Here is a 17654-nt window from a genome sequence, read left to right as displayed (position 1 = left end):
ATACAACGTTTGATCAATATAATTAACTTTTTGATAAGGTTTTTATGCAATGACCTGCGACATAGTGGGGAGGAATGAAGTGTTTTTGGGGGGAGAAAAAGAAAGTGTTATTTTAAGGGAACAAGCATTGTCAGAAAGCAGTAGAAATAAGTGAACAGATGTAGCAGAGAATTGGTGTTTTCTTCTAAAAGCTGATAGAATCTGCCTTACAGAGATATCCCAGTACTCAAAAATGTTGGAAATGGAACTGATGATCTCATTGATCTTTCCTATCTCTAATTACTACAATCTTATTTTATTTTATTCTATATAGGAACTTATTAAATGATCATAACTAATTGCTGGTGATAAATATAGGTGTCGCTGCTTGAAATTTAACATCTACATTACATCCATGTGACAAAAAAAGAAAAATAATGCTTTTAAAGATGACATTAAAGGGCTCAGTAAATCTCTTGTAGTATAATTTCTGTAGGAGAGAGTATGCCCTTGAAACATCACTTCCGCAAACACTTGTTTAATATTGCTGAAGCTCAGGCAGTAAATACTGCCATTTTCTAAACATCTAAAATATTCAGTGATCCAGCTAATTTACTTTCAGAACATTCAGGCTTTTACTCACTTTTTAAACTATCTCTTCAATAGCTTAATTGAATATTTTAAGCCAATAATTAACCCTTCAACATTTCTGTCTGGACGCTCAGTCAGTATCCAAAACAAGCTTGTCATTAATGAACACTTTCTCAAACAAAAGAGAGGAAGGCAGCAGATCTGAATTGTGGCCCTTGTTTGGTTCCCTTATTCTAAACACATTACTACACTGTATTTCCCCACTTATATAGGCTTTTGTACGGTGAGCATGTGACTGTTTAAATGTCCCAGCAGGGCACCCAGAGATTGCAAAAAGGAAAAAAAAAAAAAAAGAGGAAAAAAAAAGAAAAGAAAGAAGAAAGAAAAAGAAAATAGTTTGGAACAATTTGCATTAGTTCAAGGGCAATGTTAAGCATTTTACAGCTGGTTTATTGCTATTCTTGTGCTGTTTAAACTGTCTTTCATGTCAAAAGTCCTTTCCTGCTTACAAATCATCAGGAAGAATTGCGGCCACCACGCTGTTCACCTAAGCTCCTCCAGGGGTTCTGGCTCTTTGATCACAGATATCGTTTGCAATTGAGTTAAAAATAGGGAGCTGCTGAGATAAGCCGAGGCTCTGACAGGAGAGCAGCTTTCCTTTTTCTTCTGGACTTTGTTGGCTCTCGCTGTGCTCTGGGAACACGTAATCTTGGCACAGAGGGAGCGGTGTGGTGGCCTCAGGAGATGTGTTTGAAGGAGTCGGGGAGGTCATTAAAGAGCTCAGCCCTTTGAGAGGTCCCTGGGTTCAAAAGCTGGCTTGTAAACTGGAGCCTCACTGCACAAAACGAACAATTGTAAGCCTGCATCCCTCTTTGGGGCAGATTCAACTCAATGCCAAGGTTTTGTCACCTCTCAGTTCTCCTGAGTGAGGAGAAAACATTATTTAAAACCAAAGTTCACTTCCTCTGTAATTCCATTAAAATTGTCCAGGAACCCTGTGCTTATTAAATTTGATCAAAAATTCTTGTTGACCTTAGATCAAGTTTGAAGAGGCTCTTTTGTGGGGAAAATTCTCAAGAGCAGTGCTTTTCTGCTGTAGGTGAAGACAATTTTCTTAAATAGTCTGTATGGGCAACCTGAAGAAGAAAGGACTGCACTGCAAGTGAGGCTCATTCAAACTCCCTAAAGGAAATAAATTTTATTTTTGTGTCATAGCCTTTTAAAGTTTGTTCCTCCTTTTGGAAGCATCCAGGATTCAGAAGTCTTTAGTTTAAACAGATGGGTATTTTTGTCCTTAAAAAAGATTCAAATCATATAAGACACAGTCTGTGTGGGGACTCCACAGCTCACACACAGACTACCTTTATTAATATAATTTATTTGTTTGATTATTTAGCTTAGGAACCTAGGTCGTGAACCAGAGGCCTGTTGGGCCAGATGTGAAACCAGAAAAAAGGATAGTGAAAAAACAATTTCTTCAGGCTTTTTGTAACCAATAGTTGAAATACAGGGAGAGGCAGAGCAGCTGTCACAGCACATCAGCAATCTTCATTTTTAGCAGTCCTCGTGGCAAAAGAGGTGTTTCAGAAGGGATTTAAATGTGGGTGCAGGAGTAGCTTTACAACTATTTTTTGCAGACCTGAAGCTTATATTTCATTTCACAGAGAGGAGGGAGACAGAAGATGTATAGAAAAAGCAGAGTGTTGTTACAGCTATGGTGTTTAAAGGATATTGGGGAGAAAGATTAGAAGGGAGAAGCAGGTTTTATTAGTTTGGATAGATTTTTTTTGGTGGGGGGGGGGAACCCTCACAAGGTCTTAAGTGCTTTTGTGTCTGGAAGGTTTTTTTTTTTCCAAAAGAGCAATTGCTGTAATGGATGATGTTACTTTTCCCATGAACTGTTTCTTGTTTATAGGGAGGGCTTACATAGCCTATCAAATCAGCTACAGATATGATTGTACTTAATTTTGGGCTCACTTATGCACTGATCAATGCATATGATTGTACTTAATTTTGGGCTCACTTATGCACTTATGTTATCTGATTAGAAGAAATAACTGTATGTTCTTGTTTTCCAAAATAGGTGGGGGTGCTGGTAGTTGGATCCGTCTTTTCTGTGGTAGACGGTCACATGGCAGCTATGATCTGACTTAATTAAGCAATTTCATAAGAACATTTTTATAAATCCAGGAAATGGTGAAGTTGGAAAGGAAAGTAAATCAGGCTTGAATTTTATGTGCAGTTGTTCCACTCTTACAGAGCTGTGTCAGTGTACATAAGATTAACAGGCCAGAACTTTTACTGCAAGTTTTGCATTTGGGAATATTTTAGTCATATAAATATTACTGATAGTAAAGAAAATAACTGGAATCTTTGTGGGGGAAAGTTGGGGTTGTTTTTTTGCTTTTTTCCCCTTTTAAAAAAAAGTTGCAGGAAATATCAGTGATAATATCTCAGATTCATAGCCACTGTGAAGGACAATTCTAGAGTTCTGCCTTATTTGTGCTTTATTGCCTCACAGACTCTTGAATGGACAGAAACTCTTTAGAAAACTTATTTTATCTATCAGTTTTTGTCTTTTTAACTGCCTGACTACTATTGACCCCGAAACACACCACAAGCCTGTCATTTCTTAAGATAGTGCATACTGAGGAAAAAATGCAAGTCTGTGGTAATAACTTCTAATCATTGTTAGGAGGAAAAATTTCCACATTTCCAAACAAAATTTTCCAATGAAATGATCAGAATGTGATCTGATGTATGTGCAAAGGTCCCTTGTGAAACTCGAGTGGGAAATCAGTCTGAGAGTCCTGAGAGCAGAACTGAGGCAATGTGCCACTATTGCAAAGGTGACACAAAAACGTGTCAAACACATTATGACTATACAGAGAACAATATTTATTGCTCTTTAACATAAAACATAGTATTGTAAGTGTTCATAAAAAGTCACCACAATTGTATATTGTTGGCAATGTTAGAGCATTCATTAGGCTGAGTTATCATATGGCTGATGCTAATTATACAGCTCATTTGCTAATTAGATACGAGTCCTTCTGGAGCTTAAAATGGGGCTATTGCAATTTGTATTAGGAGGCCACTTAACTACGTGATGTGAGTCATGGTTGCTTGTTACTAAAACAAATGTAAGCATAATTTCTCCTCTCCCACTTTAAAAAGCTCTTCTTGAAGTAAGTCTTGCTTATAATTTACTGGTTAGTACCAGTACCTCTAGTGGAATGGCTTCAACATGATTAAAAAACACCAATTCCTAATTGTATTTTCTTTAACATCTACATTTTTTTTCTTGTTCACTGTTTTTCTGAATTCAGTTTCTAGCTTAGTGCAAAGTTATAGGTAGTGACATCTGTGGCAGAAATGACATTATCTCTTTGTAGAAGGAACAGCATAAAAACAATGTCCAGAACTGTTTTAAATTTCTTTCTGATGATCTGTGCCTCAGGGACGGAAGATAGGGGAGGATAGGAAAAAACCTTTGAAGAGAATGGAAAATCCATTTGCACAGATGTCTGGAAAATCAGTTTCCTCCCAAGCTGTCTTAAGACTTTTGAAGAAATCATTATATTACCTTTTAATCCCCTAGTGCCAGCAGTTGTCTGTGTGACCAGACACTGCCAGCGATGGTCTGTGTGTGTCTGTCAGTCTTCCCTCAGTGTCCACATGTTAATTAGATCTGTTCATGTGGAGACGCACATTCATGTGCACATAAGCATATGCATTTTTTGCTTTTCAAAATTTGAGAGACATCACGAATTGCAGGTATTAAAGAACCTGTCAAACAGTATGGGACACAATTTACTTCTTTTTTGGCACCCAGTGTATCCTGTTCCTATAGTGAGGAAGTACTACTGCAAAAATATTGGCATCTGCATTGCTTGCAATTGTCCATTCACTAAGAAGCTGGGATACTCAGCTTTCCCATCTTTTTGTTGCAGCAGAGTTGAAACTGAATGTTATTCCAGTATTTTTTGTATTCATAGTACTGGAGTGTAGAGGAGCAGGTGCACAAGGAATAATCCTTGTGTTTTGCATGCATATTTATATATTAATTTGCTGTCAGCTAAAGGATTGACAAGTTATTTCATGCTCTCAATTCTACTACCAATTATCTACAGCTAAATCTTTATCCCTTATTCACTCAGGTAACTGTACAAAAGTTGATAGGTTACCCACCTAAAAAACATTAAAAACCATTTCCCTCAGCTTGTATAAATGATTGGTTATTAAACCAGTAAGTTACTCATGTAAGGGTGATACGTGTAATTAATCTGATATCCCACACAGACAATACTGTATTTGTAGCCTTAATGCTGAGTACACAAATCCATGCAACTCTTTCAGTAACAAGGCTTTGCTTTAATTGCTAACAAAATCTGGAAAAGTTCTTGTTGAGGCTGTGTCTTCATATAAAATGTTTTATTGGGCACCTTTGGGTAGGAAGTGGTGAGCCAGACTGATTGCTTAAGCCTCAGCCACTGAAATCATAATTGTGTGTGTTGGTGACCCTGGGATTAGGATAAGACAAAGAAAGTCCCTCTGTTTTTAAGGTCATGTTGGTGTTAAGATTTGTTGGAGGAGAGACTATTTTCCCTTTGCAAAAATGACATTCCCTCCCCACTTTTTCCTTCCCTCCTTAATGATCCGTGTGTAAGAGTGATGCAGATTCTCTCTGCTCTCTGAGCTTTGTTTCCCCTGCCACGGACAAAGATGATGTGCCCGAAGCCAACCGCGTCACCTCTCAAAGCCACTTAAATGTGTACTGTCTCAAAGATGAGAGCAGATGTGGGATAATTGGCTTTCTCCTGGTAGTAAGTAGAGCTGTGTTAAATGTGGGCCTGAGGGGAACCCCTGTTTTGGGTTGTTGTTTATTATTAGGTGAGGAAATTACTGGACACCTCCAGCTGCCATTAATCAGCCATGGAGTCTGACTGGAGCCAAGCAAGAGGCCTGTGGGTGGATGCCGCTGAATGGCAGGGAAATACAACGAGACAGAGACAAATGTTTTCCAGCTTAGCAGCACTAAACTCTGCCCTTTCACAGTCCTTAACATGCATGTTCAAATTGATTTAGTCTGTTTACCCCCTCAGCCTAACCACCCATTTCCATTGAAGACTGACAGTTTTATGTGTTGCTACCATGTTATTATGTGTTGCTGTGCTGCCAGTAGCGATAGTGTTTCAGAAGGACTCACTTCCAGACATAAAGGGAAAAGGGGGGCAAGGAGCCTGAGTCACTTAATTCCTTTTTACAGGGTGCAAAACATGTTGAGCATGATACCCATTCTTTCCCTTTCTCTCATTCTTTTCTCCCTTCCTTTCTTCCCCCACCCTTTCCTTTATTTACTTTTTAATTTATTTATTAATTTGAGTCAACACATGCCATGGAAAATCCTTAAATGAACTTGCATGCTTGAGAAAGACATCTGTCAGGTGATGTAAGTGTCTGACTTATTCCTCTTTCCTGTTTAGTTTACAAACATGCCATTCCTTCAGGGCTCTGGTATGCTGGCTGGGAGGCTGCCAGAGGTGGGTGCTGCTCAGGCAAGGAAAAGCTCAGGTAGGACACCCAACAGCTTCACCTGGCTCCTGGACATGCTTTAGGTCCATCACCACTGCTCTGCTGGGAGGTCAATGTTCTGACGTTGCTAGAAAAGCTGAAATTGTTTATTGTACACATTCCCAAAATGGACATGTAGGGAGACAGAAGGGAGGAGTTGTTTTTCTGTTTTGCTGTGGTTTTTTTTGAGACAGAGAACATCAGCTCATTATCTAAAAGCCTAATTTCAGGGTTTGATTCCACTAACACTTCTTGTGCTGGCTCATGCCTTGTTCTGCTGTTTGAGGACTGAGAGTCCAGTGACCAATGATAAAGGTACAGAGGGAGAGCCAAGATGTGGCTCTTTCTGTGTTTTGCTAGTTTTATATTGAAATAAAAGAATAAAATGAGAAAGATGCTTATTGTTTGACTTAAAGGCAGGAAACAATAAAATATTCCAAAGAGAGAGAATTGGCTGACAGTGAATTTTGAGCATCTCGATTACAAGAGCATGAAGTGACAGGGCAAGACTTCAAACTGAAAAAGACTAGGTTGATATTAGAGGTTAGGAAGAAATTTTTCCACATTGAGGGTGGTGAGAGACTGATATGGGTTGCTCAGAGAAGTTGTGAGTGTCCCATCCCTAGAAATGGGGCAACCTGGGACAGTGGAAGGTGTCCCTGCTTATGGCAGGGGGTGGAATGAGATGGGCTTTAAGGTCTCTTCCAACCCATATGATTCTGTGGTCAGGCTTGTCCTCTGGGCTCACTCAGGTCAGTCTTATGAATTCCTGAGGTCAGAGTTTCAGTTCATTCAGGTTGGTTTTACTTCTTCGACTTTTAATGATTTCTTGCTGCTTTTCCAACATTTTCTTTCCAGGTGATGCCTGTTTGCTTTCTTTGTATGTGAGCATATATAAAATATGTGATGTTTCTGTAGGGTAATTACATCAAAGGTAGCCTACAACATCCTCTGATCAAAGGTTGCCAGTCCATAAAGAGGATTATTTGGACTTTCTTTGCGTTGCCTTACTTTGTAAACTACTTCAATAATCATAGTCCACAGTGCTATATATACAGATTGAAACAAAACAGTTTTATTCAGAAATCTCCTTTTGGGAGGTTAGAGGAGAAATTAAGGCAGGTGCTATAAAAAAGATTTTGTTTTGATGGATACAGACATTCTCCACACCACACTTTTGTACTCTTTTCAAAAATGACATTTTTACTCTGCTCACCACTTGCATTATTGCAGGACCTGTGGTTTAAAGTGGGTTTCCCTGAATACTCTTTGCCTGAGGTCATATTCTGTGCACGGATAATGGAGTCACCAAACCTGGCTGTGTGGCTCTGGAGAAGAACACTGAGGAAGATGGGAATGTGGCTTGTGAAAGTTAGGGCCCTAATGCCATAAACACTGATGGGTAAGGACAGGAAAAGCTCAGAGCTCCAGGGTTTGCCAGCTCCTTTCCCTGTAGTGGAACCCCCGTTGTTCTCCTCCTCTTTAATGGCTACTTTGATATTTTTTTGTGTGTCAGGACGGCCATCAGTCCCTAATCCCTCCTTAAACTGGGCAGGCACAGTTACCAGTCCCTCCCATCTTTTCTGGAGTCTCAACCAAGTGAAGTGAGAGCCTCTGTGCCCTCTCTGCTTCCATTGGAATAGTGCCATGATATGCATTGAAAATCATTAGAATATTTTGTTCTTGATGAACATATCCAACACTTAGACTAATTGTTCATATAGTTGCCAAACAGCATTGTTGTTTCATCATTAAAATAATAAAAAAAGATGATGCACATATACACACTCTTTTGTTTTGCAAAAAATATGCCTGTCTAGTAATATATGAAGAGATCCTGCACTATTTAAAGATATAAATTGTTCCTGTAAACAAAGCTAAGGATTTATTTTCAGTTGGTTTCTAGTCAAAAGGATGCGATAATGCTTAATGCCCCAGCTGTGGAGTCTAAGAAAATTTGCCTACATGCTGAGATTTAAGTACATGAGCTGATGAAATGGTGCTAGAGAAACAGTTTCATCACATTTAATTTAAAAGTTGCCTTTTCTGAAGTGGAAAAGTCAAGCAAAGTGTCACCAACATTTTCCAACATAACAGCAGAAATGGAATATATCAAAGCCAGTAATTATCATTGTATTGCTAAATGCTCAGTGCCCAGGACATTTAAATCAGGGCCTTTCCTTAACTTTCCTATACCTTAAGTTTCTTCCTGCAAACACACAGGTAACTGCATGCTATCATGTTAGAAATAAGTATCTCTTTATCCAATGTAAACTCAATTTTTTGTGACTTACGTGTAAAATTGCCTTACCCAGCGAATTTTAAACAGCTGGCCTATATGTCCTTTTCATTCAGCTGTTTTTCCTTCTGGAGGTACTTAAATAATATCTTGAGGGTGTTTCCTCTTAATGAGGTAATAATACCCATATCCTGGGCTAAATAAACTTGAGGCCAAAGGCCTAGGTGTTTATTAGCAGAGGATGTGGTTATTAAGAAATTTAACAGGAAGCACCCTCGAGTTATTATTTTACTGACATTTCTAATGATTATGCGTTTGAGGAATAATTGGTTGAAAAATAATACTTATACTTTTAAGAGGGCAGGTGAAGGAGAAGATAATTTATAGGTCTGCTCTTGGCAAACAAAGATTCTGTCAGTCTGGTACCTTCCCAAGTGAGTAGTGATACCAGAGGGAGAAGGATCTGTTGTTGCCTTGGGCACCTGAGGTCAGCATTAAGGCAAGAAAGCTGTGGAAGTTCTGCTTTTCAATTCAAAGAGTTGGGCTGTGCATTCTTTTAAGAGACTGCTGTTACTTGTCAACAACAGAGGTAGGAAAAGCACATGAATTTGTGAAGTTTGTGTGTTGTTAGCTCTAATAAGTGACAATTGGCATCCTAATCCTCTTTAGTAAGGGAGTTTTGCCCCCAAAGGAGCAATAATAATGAGCTTAGCACTTAGAAAAACTGCTTCTCATCTCTGGATCTTAACTGGTTTTGCAGAGATGGACAGGGGAACAGAGACAAAGGCAACTTAAAGCTCATACCAAGATCCTGCCATGAGTAAACAGCAGTTTGGAGAAGACTCTGGACTCAGGGTCTGGTGTTCCAGTTGTGTTGCTTCCTCTGCCTCATAATACCTCCTGTGCTGCAAATATTTGTGCTGCATGAGTAGATTCAGAGGCCTTGGCTGCACTTGCCAGGCTCATACCACCGTGGATAGTGTTTCATTTACAGAGCTTTCCACTTTGTGTGATGCAAATGCTGGCAGGGTGCAAACGTTCTGATGAGACTGTGCAAAGTGCTCCCAAACTCAGAGCTGAGCACAGATGTAGGTGTTTGTGAGGCTGGCGGCTGAGACAGATCAGATTATGCAGTTTGGCTTCACTCATATGAAATCAACTCCCATACAAAATCCCACCAAATTTCCCTTTATTGCTATGGAACAGGAACTTAGTGCATTTAAACCTACAAAAAAAAAAAAAAAAAAAAAAAAAAAAAAAAAAAAAATCGATTCAGGGAGCTGACAAGTCTCCACTTTTCTTTGTAGCAAAGTATTTTCAGGGTAACTAGCATCTCTCAGACAAAAGTTTTACCAAGCTTGACACACCCTATGAAAAATACAGCAGTGGCTAAGAGCTGTGATGACAGCTTGTTTAAGTTGAATATAGGATGCAAAATTCCCCATGTCAGAACAAAACCACAATGGCTACTTATGTTTTGCCTACAATTAACAGAACAAACACCTTAATAGGCAAAGAAGACACAAACCGATGTTCTAATTGCACATCTGTGTGAAACTGATATTTACTAGTTCCACTGTAGCTTGACCTCTGCACCTTGGGAAGTTGAAGTCCCACAGGATCTGAATGATTTATTGATCTGGATGCAATGAATATTGCAGAAACAAGCTGCATTTCTAGGAAGTTAAATACATCCTCATTCTGTGTAGCACTTATTCATGCTTGAAAGGAATTCACTCTCTGCTTTAATCGGAGTGGAGATATCAGTGTTGTTCACTGTATCCATGAATAAGAGGGAGGAAAGATGAAATATGCAGAGGATATTATTTTGGGCAACAAGATGAATGTGGAAATAAGGAACTTGGTTCCAGTAGCTAAATATTTCTCTTTAGGCTTCTGAAAAGGATTTTGTGAGATGGACCAAAGAAAAGCCAATGGCAAACCCTCTTTTTTAGCAAGCTAAAAAGCTCCTCATGCTCTACACTGAAGATTGTTTCACAGTTCACTATCAAGAAACTAGAAAAAAAAACCCTTCCAAAATACACATGAAGCTTTTTCATAAGTAAAGACTAGAAAACCTATTGACAGGTTTTCATGATGTTTCAGAAATAGCAAATAATGAGTATCAAGTGACTTTAAGATCACCTGTAGCATAGAAGACTGCAAAATAATATCCTTACCTCTATACTGGGAAGCTGAACACAGTAGGTTTGTATTAAATTAAAAAAAAAAAACTTCTTTTAGAGTATTTGTTTACAGTGGTTTTGGTAATTATATATTTGGCACAGAACTCACTGGTGTGTGGTACTTTGAGTGTTGTAGCCATTCCATTGAAGTCAGTATTTCTGTCAGACATGTGAAGACTCCAGTCCCAAGCCCAGTGCGGCTTTTTATCCTTATGTTTTCCACCAAGCTGCCTCTTGTTCCTGTCAACAACAGTTACACTGTGCTGAACTGAAGTACAGCCAATCTCTCTGTTTTAAAATGCACTAATTTTCTATCCAGCTGTCTCAAATCAGTGCAGAGGATTAAACAAATGGCATTACAGCTTGATTTGTTCAACCTGTTTTGTGGGGTTTGTTGGTTTTATTTGTTTTGTAGGCTTTTTCATAAGTGTCAAACAAACCTGAAGTTTATTTTGCTAAAGAAAAGTGAGATTGAGGAAGGCACTGAGTCAATTACCATGTACTGTGATAATGTATGTAAAATACAAAGCAAATATACAAAATCAATAAGAAGACACATATTCATGTGTATATAGAGTGTGTATAATTCTCTAAGGATGACTCATTAATGATAGGAGTATTATATAGCACAGCATTTTCTGTTTAATATTATTTTTATATAATTTTGTACCTCCTTTTTATGTCACCTTGTATTTTTTTATTTTTTCCTGTGGTGCTTTATGGGTTCTGAAGTATTTTGTGGCACACAGAAATGCTTGAATTAAGAGGCAAATATTTTATATTTATTTGTGGCACTAACATCAGAATTCTAAATTTCTAATTATCTTTTATTAAGGCTGGTATGAGGGCATCATCTTCCAGGTGTTTTCAGTTAACTCTTTGGTGCACAGCAAACATGTCGTGGGTGCTGTGTATTGCGTCTGTGCATTATCTGGAGCTATTGAAAGACAGGAAATAATTTAGGAGTTCATATATGTGATTTTAAAAGCCCAATTTCCCTTTCCCTAGAGGTGATTTATATATAAATGTCAAATTTCAAATATATTACTCCCAAAAAGGCAGCCACAGAACACAAGACTTTGGTCATAACACAACTCTAGTGTCAAAGAAAGGCTGTATTTTAGGGCTCTGATGCCATTGCCATGAAATATGGCTTGATTTTGGTAAGAGTAGCTCCAGGATTACTAAAGACAATTGTACTTTTCAGTGTACAACAGTTTAAAAGGTCAACAGCTTTTTTTAATGTACCATTTATACTGAGCAATGAAATTATATTTTTGTCTGTAGGTGTGAGGGAAAACAAAGAGTTGTTCTGAGTTTGTGGGACAAAAATGATGCACATACTGAATTTCACCTCGTGGGCATTGACAGTGTGAAGAGCTTGCTGTAAACACACTGCAAATCTTATATTGCTCTGTATTCTTATAGATAATTTTTGCAGCCTAGCAAGGACAAGGATACTCACTGAAACCTGTACTAATGAAATGATGTACATCAGATGCAGTGAAAATCAAACCTCTTCATTACTGTGGTCAATGAGAGTCTGTAGCTGGTCACTACTTGACAGCTCTTAAGGTCCTCAAAAAATAACCGTAAGATTGATCTTGTAGTAAAAGACACAAGACAACTTATAGGTACATTAAAAAAAAAATTGAATATCTTCAATTTATGTGGTCTGGAAAAGGCAAAAGAGATAATGCCAATTTTAATTACTGTTTTCTTCTGAACACAGGGAATAGGCCAAAGGGCATGAATGGAAATTAAAGAAAAATGGAAAACAGATGGTAGGAAGCATGTTACAGGAACTGGAATACAGGCAGCACTACACATAGTTTACCAAAAAGAAAAGGGACCTTGTAAGTTAGTTTGTCCCATTTTAAACAACATCATCTTATGATCTGTTTCACAACAACATTATTATTAAATCAAGGCCTCATTGATAGTAACTGCTGTAGTGTTGCCAGAATTTAAAATTCTTCCTTCTCCAGCTTTTATAGGACACCTTTGAAATATGGGTCAAGCAGAATTGGTTGCTGAAAGATAGCTGCATAAATTAATAGCCTGACATCCAAGAGTGCTGGTCACCAAAACCACCATATATTTCAGGGGATACTGGTTGAATACTTGCCATTTTGGAAAAGCTTGACATTGATTTAAATGCTTCAGCATGGGATTAGAAACCTAATTTTAGTAAGCGCTTTGAAGTAAATCATGTCAATATTTATGATGACATATTGCAAAGTGCTGTTGCTTTGTTTTAGAGGCTTTCATCTGGATAGGAAATCTTTTAGTCCAGGCAGAATTTCTTTCACTTTACAGCAGATTTCTCAAAGCTGAAGGAGCTGATTAGGAAATGGTGCTGACATGCAGCAGGGAGGTTTCAAACTTTGAAATCAGAAAGACTTTAAGTCACACTAAACCAAAGACTGTGTGAAACACAAACATCAAGTGGTAGTCCTGGCAATTAATCCTAGAATTCATGCTTGGTTCTGAAATTATTTTTTTCCCCTCCAATCCTGCCCCATGAGGTTTTTGTGTTATGGAACATCATGGCAGTTTTCAGAATGGCCTTCATAGGAAAAGCTGCTTCAAAGGAGGGAGGAAAGAAGGCTGAATGGTTACTTGCAAGCATGTTAACATAAGCTCAGTCATCCCTAGGCTTCCATGAGGGGAGAAGGTAATGAGGTCATGGGTTGTTTTTTTTTTAGGTTCTGAAGACTGACTTTGAGAACCGAGGAAAAGTAAATAAAGGATTATTTATTAAATGAAGAAAGGATTACCCATTACAGGATAAATCTTGCTTGCGTTACGTGTACAAACAGTTCTCATTGACTATGAACAAGTCAAATACTTACACAGGGCATTTATAACTTTTATGTAACCTTATAAAGCCACATATATTATTCTATGTCCTGGACTTAAACAGCATGCAGATATTAGCCAGTTAGGTGTATAGTGAAAAAAAGCAACCTAATTTTTACTGCAGATCTTTCCAAAGATGGAATTAAACAAGAAAACATCTTATCCATAAAAATATCCAGGCAACTAAGCAAGTTTCACTGGAGAGTCTCAATTGCTGTGAGAACAGAGTGGCTGGGAAAAGGAAAGAAGAAGGATGTGAAGCATGAAAACATTCTGAAGGTATTTAAATGGAAAGATTCTCCTCCTCCTGCGCATTCCTGAGAGTCTCTTGGAGCACTGGGCAGGGCTAGCCCTGGGACACTCCTTACTGGCTAAAGGAAACCTTTATTATGAGATGCTGCAGATTAATTTCAGAGTAATTTTCTTCTTGACCACCAGCTGTAGTTACTCAAGGCAAATTAACCAGAACATGATTGGTTTCAGCCCCTACCCAGCAGCATGAGCTAAATACCAAGTTACAGAGGGTGCCAGCTCAGTGTTAGCTGCTAACTTGGTGACCACATGGCATTTGGGTGTCCTGCTCCTGCCTCAGCTTCCCTGGCATTTGTACAGGGCATGTTTGTATTCAATGGCCACTTGTGCCGTAATATGTGGCACTTGGGGACATGGCTTAGTGCTGGACTTGGCAGTGCAGGGTTAACAGTTGGACTCGATGGTCTGAGAGGTCTTTTCCAACCTAAATGATTCTATGTCTGGTATTGAGTCACTTGGCAGTTTGTGCAGCCTTTAGCGGATGTTATGCTCCATACACTAGATACAAAAACTTTTCTCATCATCTTTCATTCTCCTTGATTCAGTTGGAAATCACCCTGCTGTATGTTTCCCATAGTTTATCTCGGGAATGCGTAGATAATGACCTCTCATTAAAAGAGAAGGAAACATTCAGCCTCCTATTTTAATTTTTTTTTGGAGGAACAGCTGAATCCAAAGGGGAGATTTGGATATTTTCCCCTCTTTCTTTGAAAAGCCAGCTACAGAAATTGAGGAGAGCAGACGTGAATCACCACTGGACAAGTGCTTTCAGTGCAGCTCTGGAGTAATTCACAGACATTCTTCTCCCTGTGGTGAAATATTTTGAAATCCCTTCTTTTTTCATTGGAATGGCAAACGCCAAAACCTCAGTGTTTTTCGTGAGGAATTCTTGTCTTCTGGCCGGCTCAGTTAGCTTCACAGGAAGAACTGGGAAGTTAAGTCTATGGCAAAGGGAGGATTTCCACATTCATGGGGAAGCAGGCGGCAGCTGCTTTCAGTCATTTGACCTCCTATAGCACTGAGATATCAGACATTAGAATCATACAAAATGTTATCAAATCAACTAATTCCTCAGGGATTTGACTATTATCTCTGATTTTTCTCTGAAGATGATTTAGTTAAGCTTAGACATTCATCATGCAACTGAAGTTTATGCCAGGAAGTTTTCATAGCAGCTATCAAGTACTCCACGCTAACATTTTCCAAAAAAAAAAAAAAAAAGCCAAATTATGCATTCTCTCAATTCCATGCTGAAGAGTATTTCCTTTCTTAATCAGAGTACATATTGCTATGGTCTAACCTGTCAGCCATAATTTGAGTTCTGTCTTCAGTTTGACCTATGCCTGTGTTGCACCTTTTGCTGATTCTGTTTCACATTAACTCAATGATAGGGCAGTTTTTATACAGCTAAAATATTTGACTGGGCTTTTCCTTGTGTCTTGTGCATGACAGCTATAGTCCTCCCTTGAGCAGCTCCTCCAGAGTGTAGTTGCCAAGACGGCACTCCTAGAACATAGTTTTGAGTACCTCTCCTTTCCCTCAATGTCCTTCTTGTCCTCAGTCTGAAGGCCTTTCCTTCCCCCTCTGCTGGCTAGTCTCCTGATGCCTCCATCCAGTCTATCAATCCCTATTGACAATCTTCTTTTTTCCAACAAGCTCATCTCAGCTATCCAGGGGGAAGGGTAATCCCATAGTCTTTTTCAATGCTATCCTTCAAACTCCTCTTCATTAGTGTGTTTCCAGTCCTTCTGCTAGGGAAGGGTGATGATGTACATGTGACTTCAGGATGGTTTCATCATCTTTTTGGTTCTTTTCTCTGTCCAGATATTGCTTTTCTCTCACAGCTTCTCTTCCTGTGCATAAATTGGGAGCGAGTTAAGAGCTTTGTCATACCCACACCAATTGAATGTGAATTCAGCCATGACTCAGGATTAGGGGTCACCTATCAGAAAGCTTTCCTGGAGTCCTGAAATAGTCCATGGAAAAAGAAAAGTGGTTTTTACTCTTCAACTCATTACAGACTCTAAAGACTGGATATTCAGCTTGGTACTTCAGGCTATGCAGGTCTGAGTCTCAAGCAGTGTGGATTATTTGACACAGTTTGAGGCCACAAATTTAGCTGCAGTTCAGAACATGAAAACTACTTTCTACTGGATTGTGATATTTTTTACTTCATCACTTGAATTACAATGATTTCTTGTTGTGCCTGAGTAGGGTCCACAAACTCTGCAATTTAATGCTTCCTGCAACAGTCTGACACAGTCCCCTGTAGGAGAAAAATAAGTTAGAGAACTCTTTCCTCTTAAAGAATTATATTGATCTTGCAGAGGCTGAGTTGACTTAGTGTTTTTCCTTAAAGCACTTGGCTGCAGATTCGCTATGGAGTAAATATAAGAGCCCTATCATCTTCTTTCCCCTTAAGCCTAAGCATTATAATCTCTGTCAGTCAGTGTCATGCAGTTTTTCTTTTAAAGATGAGATGAAATAATATGAAACAGCTCTTCAATGTTCACTAAATTCTGTGATTTCTCAACTATAACTATCTTATTTCTCTCCAAAACCTGTGGTTTATATGCAGCCTGAATTTCAAGTGCAATATATAAAAAATATAAATATTTAAATTTGAGATATGGTTTACACTGTTCTTTCCTGGAGTGTTTTTCCTTGTTTCAAAAACCACAAGAGTGAAGCTCAAGAAGCCTGCTTGAGAGAGAAAATTCATCATGTGTCTACTCCAAGGCTCTTGTGTTGTTTAAGGGCTAGCTAGTAAATAATCCACAGACCCTCACAGGAGGCAATGCTGGCTCACATTCCTTCTGGAAGAGCACAGGCTTGCAGCTTTTGGTATCCTCCCCCTTCTTTTATGCCTTTTCTCCGAGATGGGAATGAAGAGGTTCTTTGGTCTCTGGAGGCTTCTGTGATGTTTATTTGACACAGACCTTTATAGTTGAATTCAGTTTGACTGTGCCCCTTGAGGTTGGTTTCCACATTCTGCTACACTATGTTCTTCTCTGCAGACTGTAACCTGAGTTTCCAAAATGAGAGGAGGGCTTTTGGCATGTGAAGAGTGAATCTGTCTCCTTTACATCAGGATATACAAAGATATCGATATAGATGTATGTAAATATATGTAAATGATATGCAAAGAGTACATGCCCAGCTGCTGGACCTCAGCCAGGGAGCAGGCAGTGATTTTTCTCCCTGGGGACAACCTTGTAGGCATCATCAGATGTGCATGCCAGTGCTAAGGTGATTTTATACTATTGGCAGCTTTGCCAAAATACACCAAAACCAGGTAACATTTGCTTTCGTTCTGCAGAATTCCTGTGACTGACAATGACTCTGACAGGCAACTGGTGTTTCCACAGAAACTGTGTTTAGAACAAGTTATTTTAACTCCCCTTAGTAAATAAAGACGGAAAAAATATTAATGTCTGACACTGCATTTTACAGGTAATTGATTTTTAAAAATGACTTTGCGTTCTCATTTATGGCCAGGAAGCAATAAAACCACCCCCGCAGTTCAGTTCAGAAATTCACCACAGAGATGTTGCAAGTAGAGGGAGCCAGGAAAAGAGTGAGTGTAAAATACTTTTAAAACCAGGCATCACATTTCTCTATAATGATGGATAACCTCAATCATTTTCTCTTCCTTCTCAGAGCACAAGAAGGATATCATACTCATGAGAATTACACCTCAGCCTTTCAAATGCTGCTGACCCTGTTATACAGCTTAATCAGAGATGAGATTTGTTTGAATGAACTTGCTGCAGGCAGCCACTAGGCATTACTCTGGAAACAGCTTTCCTAAGTCTATCCCATGCTTCCCAGTAATGCTACTAAAATTTGATGTGTTTTCCCTATGGATTTTAGTGGCTGCAGGTGATTATGGGATACTGTGGCATAGCAAA

The sequence above is a fragment of the Vidua macroura genome, chromosome 4 (genome assembly GCF_024509145.1).
Source record: "Vidua macroura isolate BioBank_ID:100142 chromosome 4, ASM2450914v1, whole genome shotgun sequence".
In the NCBI taxonomy this organism is placed as follows: Eukaryota; Metazoa; Chordata; class Aves; order Passeriformes; family Viduidae; genus Vidua; species Vidua macroura.
The sequence above is the reverse complement of the archived record's forward strand: the minus strand, read 5'-3'. Positions refer to the sequence as shown.